Here is a 16594-nt window from a genome sequence, read left to right on the forward strand (position 1 = left end):
TGCACTTTGACGTGCTTTCGAACTGCCAGGTTGGCAGGAGCAGGGGCCGAGCAATGGGCGCTCACCCCGTTGCAGGGATTCAAACCGCCGACCTTCTGATTGCCAAGCCCAAGAGGCTCAGTGGTTTAGACCACAGCACCATCCGTGTCCACATAAATACATAGTAAAACATTAAACATTACAGGGCTGCCTTCAGATTCTTCTGAAGATTGTATAGTTACTTATCTCCTTGGCTCGGGGTGTGTATGTCATATAACTCCATACCCTCCAACATTTATCTGATGGAATATAAGGACAACCTAAGGAAAAGCAGAAAATTCCGGGATTAAATCAGAAACAGCTGCATTTCCAGGATGTGCTTGGATGAAATACATTGAATAAAAACAGTTATTTTTAACTTTGGAAGTTTTGGCCTACTTAGAAAGCTTCTTTTAATACCTCATGTCCTTACCTCCTTTAAGCTTCTTGAACAGCCCTCAAAGTTTGGTGATCTAGCATGCCTCTCCATGCCAGTTGCTAGAAATCACAAGTACATAGCTGTCAATGTTTCCCTTTTTTATTTTTTATTTTTTTTAAAGCAATATTTATTAAATTTTCAACAAGAAAAAAGTTACAAAAATAGTAAAAAAAAATACAGAAAATACAAAAACCAGAAAAGTAAAAATAGTAAAGAAAAGTAAAAACAGTTAAAAGTAAATCCCTCTTTCTGTTTTCTTACCACTCATTTACTTATTTTCATGACTTCCTCACACCTCCCTTTTTTGTATTGCATTTAATAATTAGTTCAGCAAATCCATACCCTCTTTGTTTACCCTTAATTTCTTCTCTTCACATATTATAACTTCGAATTTTCATCTAATATCAATCCATTTTTACATATTCCTTTTGCCCAATGTTTCCCTTTTTTAAAGGGAAATTCCCTTATTCCGAATAGGATTCCTCGCAAGAAAAGGGGAAAGTTGACAGCTGTGCACAAGTAGGGAGAGTGCTGTTGAGCTCGGGTCTTGCTTGTGGGCTTCCCCTAGGCATCTGGAGAACAGGATGCTAGATTAGGTGGACTTTTGACCCAGTGGTGTAGCGTGGGTTGCTAGTGCCCGGGGCCGTGTGGAGGGAGAGAAACGGATGGAGTACATATATGCATTCAACTGGCTAACAGCATCCACATCACTCAGGAGATTGCGCATGCAGAGATGAGAAGAGAAGAGTTGTCCCGTTGTCTAGAGAGGTCTCTTTCTGGTTCGCATGGAGAAGCCGTTTTCAACAGAGCCCAGCAATGGAAGCATGTATTTCTATTGAGGCAGCACTGGGTGCTGAAGCTTTGTGCCCCCTAACAATTTTGCGCCCGGGGCAACCTTCCCTGTGTTACACCACTGCTTTGACCTCACCCAGTAGGCTCCATGAAGGAGTCTTAGCATGGAAATGGTAATAATGACAGTAAAAAATCCATTTGGGCAAGGAAGATTCTTAATTCTGGCAGGTTAAATTGGAATCCTCACTACTTTAGGAGACCATTAGCTATTACTGGTTACTTTATTTTCAAGCAACAAGGAATTTGAAAGTGGGGCAGTACACTCAATGCTCCTTCTGTGTCTGCAGCTCTGGAGATCAGGCCAGTTAGCAGTGGGCAGTTAGGGTTGCTCAAGGCCATCTAGAACTCCTTGCAATGGATCTGCTCATTTCATGTATTTATTTATTAAATCTATATCCTGTCCCTCCTCCCAAAGTGACCAGAAGGCAAATGAGCAAACGATAAAACAGTTTAGACATCTAGGGAAAGATGTTCAAACCACTTTACATCTGCCATGTGGCTACCCTCCAAGAGCTAAGTTTAAAAACATATCCTAACGAAATTATGGGGCCATATAATTGTGTCTTGGCCCAAGGCCCACAAAAAAGTTATTTCATAGTGGGCAAAGACATATCCGCTGAGATGTAGGATCTGTTTACATTCACAATAGGTGTGAAACCCAATTTTGGAGTGTGTGTATTTTTTAAAAGCAGAGTGGAGACTCTTCTGTTTCCTTATTTGGTAAGAAGGTAGTTAGTTATACAGTGAATAATTCTCAAATGCATGTTAATACCCAACAGGCTGTGAACAGGCCCTTTATGAACCATTAACTCTGCTGGAATAGAATGGATTTTGGATTTGTAGAGTAGCTTTTCTCCTTGAAATTAGCCTCCATGCTTAAGGAATGGAAACTAACCAACGTAACTCCAATTATTTAAAAAAAATCTGGGGTGGTGATCCTGGAAATTACAGGCTGGTTGGCTTAGTGTCCCAGAAAAACTGATGGAAAGTATTGTTAGAGATAAAATAACTAATCATGCAGAGGAACAAGCCTTGCTGTAGCAGTCAGCATGGCTTCTGTAAGGACTTGGGGGGGGGGAGAGTACTCAGTATCCACTGATTCTAGAATGAAATGTCATGTGTCCACAGCACATGAGTCCGCAACTCTTTCCTTATGCAGAAACTGCCTTTGCAAAACTGCCCTGGACCTTTGAAGGTGACCTGGAAACTACAACTAATCCAGAATTCGGCAGCTAGACTGGTGACTGGGAGTGGCCGCTGGGACCACATAACACCAGTCCTGAAATACCTACATTGGCTCCCAGTACGTTTCTGAGCAGAATTCAAAGTGTTGGTGCTGATCTTTAAAGCCCTAAATGGCCTCGGTCCAGTATACCTGAAGGAGCATCTCCACCCCAATGGTTCTGCCCAGATACTGAGATCCAGCTCCGAGGGCCTTCTGGCGGTTCCCTCACTATGAGAAGCAAAGCTACAGGGAACCAGGCAGAGGGCCTTCTTGGTAGTGGCGCCCGACCTGTGGAATACCCTCCCATCAGATGTCAAAGAAATAAACAACTATCTGACATTTAGAAGACATCTGAAGGCAGCCCTGTTTAGGGAAGTTTTTAATGACTGATGTATTTTTAATTTTTGTTGGAAGCCGCCTGGAGTGGCTGAGGAAACCCAGCCAGATGGGCGGGGTATAAATAATAAATTTTATTATTATTATGAAGGTCTCCTTTGCATAACGGGGGGTCCATGAGACACTACAAGCGGATGTTCCCAAATGCCGACAAGCAGTTTTCTGCACGTCCTGTGTTATGTACTGAATTGAATAGGATCCAAAATGCAGCAGTCTGATTGGTCCTAGAACAATAGGATTCAGAATGCAGCAGTCTGATTGGTCCTAGAACAATAGGGTCCAGAATGCAGCAGTCTGATTGGTCCACAGGAGCCAGCCAATCCAGCTCCAGGTGGAAGTGAATTCGCAACCTGATTGGCCTACAGGTGAATCCTGGAATTAGCCAATCACGTGGGGCCCATTGTGTAAATAATGTATATAAAGCAGACATTCTGGGGGAATTTCCATTCCTCCTCACCACTATGAGCTGAATAAAGAGCATGAAATCCGCTCTCGACTCCGAGTATATTTCACCCCGGGAGCTCGCTTGGCCAGCCACGGACCACCCTGAGCGTTGGCACGCTTGCGCTGCCTCTGGAGAGGGGAGGAATGACTTATGGGAGGCGAGTGGGAGGTTAGCCTATCCTGCCCTCTCCATGGATAATTGTTGGGAAACGAACGACCTGTCTCCCTCCTGTAAATGAATCACCCCCAAGCTGTTAGGATAAATTGTGTTTGGGTCCCCCTTCAAGAGCCGCTCAGCTGCTGCCGTAAATCAACCCCTGGCCGGTCTAAAGTGGGGGGGGGAGAGAGAGAGGAAAACGCCAGCGTCTAATCGAGATTTATGGGGCAGTAAACTTGGCCTGCTGCTTTCAAATGCACAGTGGGCTTCCCCCTTGTGAGAGGCGTTTAGCTGCTCCTCTCTGTCAACTTGGACTTCCTCAAAATCTAAAGTATGCAAGAAGATCTGATCTGCTTCCTCTGTTTCCTTATCCAGCTCTGTCCCGCCCACAAGGTGCTATCATGGGCCCCACACAGCATCCTCGCCATTGGTTTATTCACACGCCACTCTCCCCCAACTAGTCCTGCTCAACGCAGCTCATGGCAACACCAGTAAAACTGAAATTAAATGAAGCCCAGTTTAAGGTTACCAGATCTTTTCCCAATGAATCCAGGGACCCTTTTTAACTTGAATTGATTTTGTATGGGGACTGATTTGTAAATCCGGAAACGGGGACATCTGGTAACCTTAGCCCACTTCCCAATTTTGGGAATTATAGGGACAGAACTACCTAAACTGTATAGAAACTTATTCATGTGTGTTACTACAGCAGCAAGAATGTTACTCATCCAAAAATGGAAAGAAGCAGAAGTCCCAGCAAAGGAAGGATGGATGCAGAAACTTATGGAATATGTAGAAATGGCGAAACGTACTGGAAGAATAAGAAATCAAGATAACAACCTTTTAAAAAAATAAAATAAAAGAAGGGAAATGGTTTATTGAATATTTACAGATAAATTGTAAACAGATAAGAACATTGGCAGGATTATTGCAATGACCTGCAATTTTATAAGAGTATATACTTAAAGTAAATGAATAAATGAGCAAATTAAGTTAATTTGGATATGCAGAAGAGATTAAAAATACATTTAAGGAATCCCAGAAAGAGGGGGAGGGAAGTCAAGTTTTGAAATGTTAAAATGATTGTAAAATTAGTGAAATGTATAAACCTGAAAAGCATAAATATATTTCTTTAAAAGAGCACAGCAAAAAAAACAAAACAAAACAAAACAAAACAAAAAAACCCTTCCCACCAGAGTGGTACCTATTTATCTACTTGCACTTTGATGTGCTTTTGAACTGCTAGGTTGGCAGGAGCAGGGACAGAGCGACAGGAGCTCACCCCGTCGCAGGGATTCAAACCGCTGACCTTCCAATTGGCAAGCCCAAGAGGCTCAGTGGTTTAGACCACAGCGCCACCCGCGTCCCTTGCCCACTTACCTGGGAGCACAAGCGGTCAGGATTAGACTGTGCATTGTTGACATCCTGCTATCTTTCAGTGGCACCTAGAAGGTTGCGCAGTGTGCTTGGGAGCTGCGACTGGAGGGCTCACACTTCGCTTTCTGAGCTTGCTCAGCATTTGCAAAGGTTGTCAGAGCAGGTCAAAGATCGAAGCGCTCTGTGAACAGTGTGGGCGTGCGGAAGCCTTTAAAACCGGGGAGTCAAATGGGATGCAGTCTTTGTGATGAAGGAATTAGCCTTGCCTCAGTACATTTCAATTAAGGAAGCTCACTTATATTAGAAGCCAATTAACTAACCCTCCACCCCTAGCAGATATGGCATTAGAAAACTGTCGAGCTGAAGCTCATCCCCACACCCTTTCCTAGTCCTTGTCTTGAAATTTACCTGTTGTTCTATACTTTTCAAATAAGGGAAAGTCACAAACCTGTTGTCTAGGCTCTGCTGTGTTGGCATGTTGTTTTTTAGTCGTGTCCGACTCTTCGTGACCCCATGGACCAGAGCACGCCAGGCACTCCTGTCTTCCACTTCCGCAGTTTGGTCAAACTCATGCTGGTAGCTTCGAGAACAGTGTCCAACCATCTCGTCCTCCGTCGTCCCCTTCTCCTTGCGCCCTCCATATTTCCCAACATCAGGGTCTTTTCCAGGGAGTTTTCTTTTCTCATGAGGTGGCCAAAGTATTGGAGCCTCAGCTTCAGGATCTGTCCTTCCAGTGAGCACTCAGGGCTGATTTCCTTCAGAATGGATAGGATTGATCTTCTTGCAGTCCATGGGACTCTCAAGAGTCTCCTCCAGCACCATAATTCAAAATTTAGATACCTGTTGTCTTTGTCCATGGAGTTTTCTTTTTTTAAAAAAAATTTTTTTATTGATTTTCATAAAACAAAAAGCACAAAAATAAACAAACAAACAAACAATACATGACTTCCCCATGCCTCCCCTTCACTGCACCCCTGTATCCAAAATTTTTAGCAATCCTTCATTCCTTTTCAAAATTTGATTTCCTTCATAATTTTCTTAACTTAAATATTTACAACTATAATTCTCTATTTCTTAACCCTTGACATTTTATCAATCCAAAATTTTGCAACAGTTCTTAAGATATAATTTAAATTTTTTCCAGTCCTCTTCCACTGTCTCCTTCCTCTGATCACGGATTCTGCCGGTCATCTCTGCCAGTCCCATAAATTCAGTCACCTTCGTCTGCCATTCTTCCAGAGTAGGTAATTCTTGCATCTTCCAATACTTTGCTAGAAGTATTCTTGCTGCTGTAGTTGCATACATAAAAAAGGTCTTATCTTTCTTTGGTACCAATTGGCCGACCATGCCCAAGAGAAAAGCCTCCGGTTTCTTTACAAATGTCCACTTAAGGACTTTCTTAATTTCATTATAGATCATTTCCCAGTAGGCTTTAACCCTTGGGCAGGTCCACCAAAGATGATAGAAAGTTCCTTCACATTCGTTACATTTCCAGCATTTGTTACTGGGCAAATGATATATCTTTGCAAGCTTGACTGGAGTCATGTATGTCCATGGAGTTTTCTTGGCAGGGATACTGGAGTGGCTTGCCGGTTCCTGCTCCAGGTGGATCACATTTGGTCAAAACTCTCCACTATGACCTTGGGTGGCCCTGCATGGCATAGCTCATAGCTTCTCTGAGTTATTCAAGCCCCTTTGCCACGGCAAGGCAGTAGGCATAGTAGCTAAATTGCAGCCAGGAAGCCAAATCATGTGCAATGCCGACACTTTTATTGAAATTAAAACAATGTCCAAATATTTGTTAAAATATCCAAAAGTTTTTATTTGCAGAACATATAGCTAAAGAAGAATATATGCAAAGTATTTACATGCTTATCCAAGCATGGGCTTAGTTTTTCTTAGTTCAAGATGACAGCTTCTTCCTTAAACATTCAAACAAACGGTGTCTTTCTTTTTCCAGTACTTCCACTCAGCCTTTTGCATATTTCCCAGTTAGGGCATGCAGTTCCTTCTAAGAGGTTTCCACTTTCTCATTCCAGCAGACTTCTTCCCGCACAACCGGACGCCTTCCTCTGCCCCAGCTGCAACAAAACTTGTCTCTCTGCTATCGGTCTCTACAGCCACAGCAGGCGCTGTAACTCTCCAACAGACTTTACTCCCGAAGGCACACCTCCCCATTGTCTCCCAAGGCAGATGGATGCCGAGAACAACAACTGAATTTCTATCCTGCTTTTCAGCCAATTATTGTCTCCTAAAGCAGCCCATGTCAACGTCAATAAGGAAAGAGAGACTACCTCTGTCTGGAGGTTTTAAGTGGCTTTCATTTTTGCATCTTTCAGGGTGTTGTTATCGTGAAACCTTTTATGTTGCAAAGCACACTGAGAACAATGGAAAGGCAGTCTATAAATAGCCCCAAGAAATACCGTAAAGCACAAAGGCAATTATGGTTTTCCCAGGGCAGCAGCTTTATGGAGAAACTTGGACATAAACATCCGTCTGTTCCCACCCACCAACCCATTGTGTCTGTGAATGAAGCCCACAAAGTGATAAGTGAGATGGGAAGCAAATCACGATCCTTTTAATCTGCCAGGAGGTGGCATGAGCTGTATTCTGCTCCGGTCTCTCTCTCCCCCCCCCCTTTCCCCCCAGCATCAGCTTAATTAACAAGGCGAAAACAAAGGGCCTTTGAGGGAATCTTAATTATATTATCCATCTAGCTCCAAATGACAACTGGTCCATTCAAAGCACTGTTTTTAGATGATTAGCAATGAGGTGAGATTGATCGGACCAGAAATGTTAGTAAAATATATTTGAACTTCAGGTCTGTTTACCTGCTGCTGCACAGAAAAGGCTGCTTGACCCACAATATGGGTTGTGTTGTGAGTTTGGCAGTCGTGATCGCTGGATCCAGGCAGCTGAGGAGTGGCCAGGGATTTGGACAAAAGGGGCTTAATGCGCCTTAATGATGTGGGAATGTTTTCATGATGGCCTAGAAATCTCTCTTTGGAATGTGACACCCTGCAGGGCTAAGGGGGTAAGGAAAGAACAGTTTGAATCGGAAAAGCTTCCCAAAATCTGGATCTTTGGGTTAACAAGATTCACTGCCTGCTGTAAGAATCTCTGTTTGCTTTCAATGTGCTCTGCTTGGAAATGGGTAAATAAAAGAAATGTTGCAAAGGTTTTCATTAAGTCTATGGTCTCTCTGTGCAAAAACAAACTCAGTCATGCAGCATTGATGCTTGAACTTCTGCTGGGGAAGTGAGGAACATGAAACAAGGGTGCATGACAAATTTATAGAGAAAAAGGCTATCCATGGCTACTAGTCATGATGGATGTATATAATCTGCTGGAGAACAGCAACAAGCGTCCTGGCTCGGCCGGATGCTGCTGCTTCTTTGGCGATCCCACCTAGCCGAGTAAGATTGTCTTCCATAAACATGGTTTCAACAATGAGTCCATAAATGACCGTGGAGGCCAATTCTGGATCCACACATCCTTCCACAGTGGGGACATAGGTTTCTGGGCAGGAAATAATAATTTGTTTATCTATGCCTCACCCATCTGGCTGGGTTTCCCCAATCACTCTGGGGAGCTCCCAACAGAATATTAAAAAGACGATAAAACATCAAACATTAAAAACTTCCCTAAACAGGGCTGCCTTCAGATGTCTTCTAAAAGTTGGATAGTTGTTTATTTCCTTGGCATCTGATGAGAGGGCGTTCCACAGGCCAGGCGCCACCAACCAGAAGGCCCTCAGAGCTGGACCTCAGCGTCCGGGCTGAACAATGGGAGAGGAGCCGATTCTCAAGGTATAATAGGCCAAGGCTGTTTAGGGCTTTAAAGATCAGCACCAACACTTTGAATTGTGTTGGAAGCGCACTGGGAGCCAGTGTAGGTCTTTCAGGACTGGTGTTATATGGTCCCGGCAGCCGCTCCCAGTCATCAGTCTAGCTGCTGCATTCTGGATTAGTTGTAGTTTCCAGGTCACCTCCAAAGGTAGCCCCACGTGGAGCACATTGCTGTAGTCCAAGCAGGAGATAACCAGAGCATGCACCACTATGGCGAGACAGTCCACGGGCAGGGAGGGTCTCAGCCTGCGTACCTGATGGAGCTGGTAGACAGCCGCCCTGGACACAGAATTGACCTGTGCCTCCATGGACAGCTGTGAGTCTAAAATGATTCCCAGGCTGCACACCTGGTCCTTCAGGGGCACAGTTTCCCCATTCAGGACAGGGAGTCCCCCAGAAAGAATACAGTGGTACCTCAGGTTAAGAACTTAATTCGTTCTGGAAGTCCGTTCTTAACCTGAAACACCACTTTAGCTAATGGGGCCTACTGCTGCCGCTGCGCCGCCACTGTACGATTTCTGTTCTAATCCTGAAGCAAAGTTCTTAACCCAAGGTACTATTTCTGGTTTAGCGGAGTCTGTAAACTGAAGCGTCTGTAACCCGAGGTACCACGGTAATTATGTCTTGTCAGGATTCAGCCTCAATCTGTTAGCCGCCATCCACCCTCCAACATTGTACTCATATCCTGCTTGTGGTCTTCCCAGAGATGTTTGGTTCATCACCGTGTGAGCAGAGGGTTGTATTCCAACACCATCATTCCCTTTGTACAACAGACTGCTGTTTGTGCAATGAAATATCCCCCTCCTCTCCTCTTCCCTGAAGCCCCCTGTGCATACATGATGCACAACAGTGCACAGGCATTATTTCATTCACACATGTATACACCCATTTAGCTCCTTATTCCTCTCTCTTACACCCACACATACATGTGCGTATGTTCACACACACAAACGCGCACACTCACTCTCAACACCCCCCTCCTTAGCAATTAGGCTTGGGAAAAATGGAGCTCATCTCTCCCTCCCACCCCAAAGGGGAGAGATCTTCGTGGAGATTGCAGTGGCAAGGATAAGGTTTAACCCCTTCCCTCCCCAGCTGCCGCCTTCACAAAGACCACCGGCACCACACAACAATTAAGCTAAGCATTTCCAATTCCACAAATCCCAGGCAACACATTTTGAGACCTCTTCTAGCATCACCGTAGCCGCTATGGTAGTCATTAAGTCTATCATTACCTTAGCAGCGAAGGAATTGTGAGATCAAATGACTCCCTAAACTACTAAGGTGACGTTAGCAGGAGAAACTTCAAAATACATTGCCTAGGATTTGGGGGATTCGATTGTGTGCTTCCGGAGTGTGTGCCCGCTTTAATTCTTTGGTGGGTTCAAGCCACCAGTCCTCATGGAATAGACTTGTGTTTCTGGCTTGCTCAGCGCTGTACAGTGGTACCTCAGGTTAAGAACTTAATTCGTTCCGGAGGTCCGTTCTTAACCTGAAACTGTTCTTAACCTGAGGTACCACTTTAGCTAATGGAGCCTCCTGCTGCTGCCGCTCCGCTGGAGCACGATTTCTGTTCTCATCTTGAAGCAAAGTTCTTAACCTGAAGCACTATTTCTAGGTTAGCGGAGTGTGTAACCTGAGCGTATGTAACCTGAAGTGTCTGTAACCCAAGGTACCACTGTACTACCAACGCTCTGCACTAAACAGTGTTGTGTGTTTGGGGGCTTAGCTTGCATGACTCCTGAGAGCCTTGCAGTTCCTGGGGTCCTGGATCCAGCAAGGGTTAAAATCTAATGGAGGAGCCCATTGTTGAACTAGCCAGGCAGGAGTCATAGTTACCCCCAAGGGGGTTGCTGTGTACCAAAGCGGCCTCCTCCCTCACCTGTCTGGTAGTGACAGACAAAAGCTAGAGTTGTGTGAATGCAGGTAGAAGCAGGTAGAAGCCAGAGAGAGAGAGAGAGAGAGAGAGAGAGAGAGAGAGAGAGAGAGAGAGTCATGCTTGATTCCTGCTTGATTCCAAGGCTGCAACTACGCGATAAGCAAGACCTTCTGGGGTGTTAGTGCTGTGAGCCCCTCCATCATAGTCGTGTCTGACTCTTCGTGACCCCATGGACCAGAGAACGCCAGGCACTCCTGTCTTCCACTGCCTCCCGCACTTTGGTCAGATTCATGTTAGTAGCTTTGAGAACACTGCCCCACCATCTCGTCCTCCGTCGTCCCCTTCTCCTTGTGCCCTCCATCTTTCCCAACATCAGGGTCTTTTCCAGGGAGTCTTCTCTTCTCATGAGGTGGCCAAACTATTGGAGCCTCAGCTTCAGGATCTGTCCTTCCAGTGAGCACTCAGGGCTGATTTCCTTCAGAATGGAGAGGTTTGATCTTCTTGCAGTCCATGGGACTCTCAAGAGTCTCCTCCAGCACCATAATTCAAAAGCATCCATTCTTTGGCAATCAGCCTTCTTTATGGTCCAGCTCTCACTTCCGTACATCACTACTAGGAAAACCATAGCTTTAAGTATACGGACCTTTGTCGGCATGGTGATGTATATATGTGCAAATAAACCAGATATCCTAAATACACCACGGTCCCCACTGTCCTTCATCCCAAGAAAACCGAATCCTGGGTAAGTGCCTGGAACCTCTGCAATCTTGCACTGCTCAGAGATTGAGGGGTGGCGTGCAACACACCTAAAGACCAGGTGCTTCTGCCACTAAACACTGGAAGGTAAACACATTGTTTGCCTGTTGAACCTTTCCCTGCAACACACTGCCTTGGAGAAAAGAAATCTGTAGGTTTTAAGTGCAATTCTGTCTTTGGAGGAGATGATATTTCATAAGTGTTTTGCTCCCAATAATTACCTGTCTGCTAGAGGCAGGTGCTTGCTTAAGAGGCCTACAGAGTTCCATTATTTGATACAGTGACGTTGTCGATATTCAGAAAGTATTTGTTTCCGCCTCGCCTTCCCATTCTCTTCTTATATTATTTCTTTGTGTTTTCAGTTTATGCTTTGGGAGTGGGGTGAAGTGGGGGGGAGCCTATTATTATTATTATTATTATTATTACTATTATCATCATTATTATTATTATTATTATTAACATTTGTATAAGGATGGAGAGCTCTGAAAAGCAGAAGGGGGTTTGCTTTCTCCTCCCCATGCAGATGGTAGATCTTCAATCTCTGGCAGATGCGTCCTGTATATTTGAGAGCTCATGGGGGAAAACACAAAACTTCAAAACTTTATTTGCTGGGAAATGGTTACAAGGTGCCAGGAAACATCTTCCACATTTTTACAAGCTTCCATTCAGCACATATCCTTGCCCTACAGCCAGCTGGCAAAAGCTACAGTTCTTTAAGTTTGAATTTCTCGCTGATCTGAACTTAGGATAAGGTGCGTTATACAATCATGATTAAGAAGACGGTTAATTGACTGTGGTGAATTGGTTAATTTTAGGATGCAATCCTACATCCTTTTATGTGGGAGTAAATCCCACTGAGAGGGACGCGGGTGGCGTTGTGGGTTAAACCACAGATCCTAGGGCTTGCCGATCAGAAGGTTGGCGGTTCGAATCCCCGCAACGGGCTGAGCTCCCGTTGCTCAGTCTCTGCTCCTGCCAACCTAGCAGTTCGAAAGCGTGAAGTGCAAGTAGATAAATAGGGACCGCTCCAGCGGGAAGGTAAATGGCATTTCTGTGCGCTGCTCTGGTTAGCCAGAAGTGGCTTAGTCATGCTGGCCACATGACCCGGAAGCTGTACGCCGGCTCCCTCGGCCAATAAAGTGAGATGAGCGCCGTAACCCAGAGTCATCTGCGACTGGACTTAACTGTCAGGGGTCCCTTTACCTTTACCTTAAATCCCACTGAACTCAATAGGTTAACTTCTGAGAACATATGTGTAGGACTGCACAGTTAGTCCACTTAAAAGGAGGCCCCCAATTAATCAGACAGCTGAGAGAGATGCTTAAACAAGAGTTTCTAAAAACATCAGATAACATGCAGCCCCGTAGCAAAAGGGCCATTTCTCCAGTGCTGTCACACAGGAACAGATGCATGTTCTGAGACGGTGTCATTGCTACAACCCAGGTGTTCTTCAGTCTGAAAACAAAGGAGGTCATGCTTCTTGCTTCAGGACAATTGCTTTTACCCGTGGGCCAATCCGTGCAAATTGCATCAATAGTTTAATTGAATCATCAGCTAAGATTTCTTTAACTGAGTGTCAGCCACTATAAAAACGTCTGGAACAGGAGTACTGCTAATATCAAGTGGGGACTGCAACAAAATGTTGCAGAGCGGAGTGCTCCTGTTCTAGCCAGCTAGGTGCTCTTTCAGGTTAGAATCATAGAATTGTAGAGTTGGAAGGGACCCCGAGGGTCATCTAGTCCAACCCCCTGCAATGCAGGAATGATGGCTAAAGCATCCACAACAGCTGGATGCTATCATCTGCTTCTTCCACCTCGTAAACAGATGCTCAGATTCTGTGTCTATTGAGTTCTCTCAGTTGCCTGGTTCTCTGAGATTTTATATATATATATAAAATTTTTTATTAACAATTTCAACATAACAACATTGCTGTTGTTGTTTAGTCGTTTAGTCGTGTCCGACTCTTTGTGACCCCCTGGACCAGAGTACGCCAGGCACTCCTGTCATCCACTGCCTCCCGCAGTTTGGTCAAACTCATGCTGGTAGCTTCGAGAACACTGTACCACCATCTCGTCCTCTGTCGTCCCCTTCTCCTTGTGCCCTCCATCTTTCCCATTTTTATATATATATATAATTTTTTTATTAACAATTTCAACATAACAACATATCATATTCATTATTTCCCCCTTTTTTCCCATTCCCCATCAAACCTTCCCTCCCCCCAAGACTTCCCTCAGCTCCTCTCTCTGATTTCTCAGCACATGTTATTCTCTGCATATTATAAAATTATTTCAGTCTTTATATTATCTATCTACCATGTTATCAATCACTACATTTGTGTGTGTTTATTCAAAACCTGCAAAGGAGTCCAATTCATTTTGTTGTCCTTTTAAATAATTTCTGAAAGGTTCCCATTCTTCTTTAAAGTCACCGTTGTCCTTGTCTCGCAGTTTGTATGTCAATTTCTCCAGTTCTGCATAGTTCATCAATTTCTCTTGCCACTGTGCTTTTGTTGGAGTTTCCTCATTCTTCCATCCTTGTGCTATCAAGATTCTTGCCGCTGTTGTAGCATACATAAATAAGTTCTTTATTTTCCTCAGCAGGTCTTGTCCTACAATCCCTAACAGAAATGCTTCTGGGTTTTTTTTAACAAATGTCATTTTAAACATTTTCTTCAATTCATTACATATCATTTCCCATTTTTTAAAAAAATTCTCTACATTCCCACCACATATGATAAAAGGTCCCTTCCTTTTCTTTACATTTCCAACATATGTTCGACCTGGTTGGTTCTCTCAGATTCTCAAGGTTCCAATCATATATTCAGTTCTCCACATTTTGTGGCAATTTGCATTTTTAAAAAGACCCAAATGAAAATTCATGAGCATTTTCGTTTGAGTTTCTGCAAATAAACACATCTGATATGCAGTTTTGACTCATGTACACATTTCTGCATATCAACAACCTCAGATATGCAGATGACACAACCTTGATGGCAGAAAGTGAGGAGGAATTAAAGAACCTTTTAATGAGGGTGAAAGAGGAGAGCGCAAAATATGGTCTAAAGCTCAACATCAAAAAAACGAAGATCATGGCCACTGGTTCCATCACCTCCTGGCAAATAGAAGGGGAAGAAATGGAGGCAGTGAGAGATTTTACTTTCTTGGGTTCCATGATCACTGCAGATGGTGACAGCAGTCACGAGATTAGAAGACGCCTGCTTCTTGAGAGAAAAGCAATAACAAACCTTGACAGCATCTTAAAAAGCAGAGACATCACCTTGCCAACAAAGGTCTGTATAGTAAAAGCCATGGTTTTCCCAGTATTGATGTATGGAAGTGAGAGCTGGACCGTAAAGAAGGCTGATCGCTGAAGAATTGATGCTTTTGATTTCTGGTGCTGGAGGAGACTCTTGAGAGTCCCATGGACTGCAAGAAGATCCAACCTCTCCATTCTGAAGGAAATCAGCCCTGAGTGCTCACTGGAAGGACAGATCCTGAAGCTGAGGCTCCAATAGTTTGGCCACCTCATGAGAAGAGAAGACTCCCTGGAAAAGACTCTGATGTTGGGAAAGATGGAGGGCACAAGGAGAAGGGGACGACAGAGGATGAGATGGTTGGACAGTGTTCTCGAAGCTACCAGCATGAGTTTGACGAAAAAGCGGGAGGCAGTGGAAGACAGGAGTGCCTGGCGTGCTCTGGTCCAGGGGGCCACGAAGAGTTGGACACGACTAAACGACTAAAACAACAACAACACACATTTTTGCAAGCCATTTCCCCTAACAGAATGCTCTTTTGTATGTTATTCTCACCAGCATCTCCCTTGTTAAGCACACTTTCTCCAAGCAGGTGCGTTTTTGTTGGAGAACTGCATCGCAAAATTCGGATGCGCATGGATTCGGAAGGACAGCTGTGTTTCAGTTCACATTGTTCCTGAATGCACGAATTTGAAAGATTTGGCTTTGTTCTTTTTGGTTTTTTTTATTTCCATGCTTATTACATACAAAAAAAGGGAACACTACTGAAAAGGGAGTGCAACTTAAGAAGGGAGAGAAAAGGAAAGAAAATGAAATTTACCCAATCTGTTATTAAGATAAAAATTATGACAAAAATTTATGATTACAACTTCATGTTACAATAAAGGTAAAAAATATCATTATCTTTTATACCCGACTTCCCATTTATTTCTTAATTCTTTTTACATAAATTTACTGCCATATCAAAATACTATTTTTTATGTTAATATTTTCACAATTTATAAATGTTTATATTTATATAAGCAATTAATAAATACTGCTGGGATCACTCAAAAGCTGCTACAGATTTTAACATGGTATGATTTTGTTTAAGATATGTTCTCCCATTTTGATACAAATTCAATTCTTGGTTTATTGTTTACTTTTTCAAATAGACTATCTAATTCAGCATATTCAGTCAATTTTTGTGTCTACTCTTGTCTAGAAGGAATTATGTTGCTCTTCCACCTTGTAGCTATAAGAAATCTTGCTGCCACTGTTGCATACAAAAAAAAAAAAAATCTTTAAATTCGGCTTTGAATGCATCCTGAATTCCTTCTCTGTTCCTACTGACTCCCGCCACTATCCTGCACCCATCCCATAATTTTCCCTTTCCCGTTGTCGTAATTACCTGCTCAAATCACCTGCGTGTTTGGGCCCAATAGCCTTGCAAATTGGAAAGCCTTGCATCGGCTGCTTTTAAACACCCTCCTTGTCTGCTGCAGGAAGCCAGACTCTTAGATATTCCTGGCTGTGCGTGTTGCAGGCGATTACCATAATTTTTAACAGCTACCTGCTATGGGCAAATAGCTGGGAGGATGCAAAGATGGAAAGGTATATCTCTCGCAACCTGCTGTGCGTTCTGAAGGCTAAACTTTCTTTCTCTCCTGCCCCCATTTTTTTTTATTAATTTTCCAAGTTTATAACAAATACAACACAACACAAAAAAACAAAACATATAAAAAGAAAAACAAAGAGACATAAATTCCTCCCCAATCAAAATCCAAGTTAGTTTCCATTATTAAATGACTTCCTCAAATCCTTCCTAACTGATTTTCATTAGATCTCATTTTAGCAATTTTCCAATACTCACTGTCTAATACAATTAACTAGTTCAAAATACTAAAATTCCTTTCTTTTCATCATAATCTCAATCCATAAAGGTAGAGGGACCCCTGACCATTAGGT

The sequence above is a fragment of the Podarcis erhardii genome (assembly GCF_964252035.2).
Source record: "Podarcis erhardii genome assembly, chromosome: 6".
NCBI lineage: Eukaryota > Metazoa > Chordata > Lepidosauria > Squamata > Lacertidae > Podarcis > Podarcis erhardii.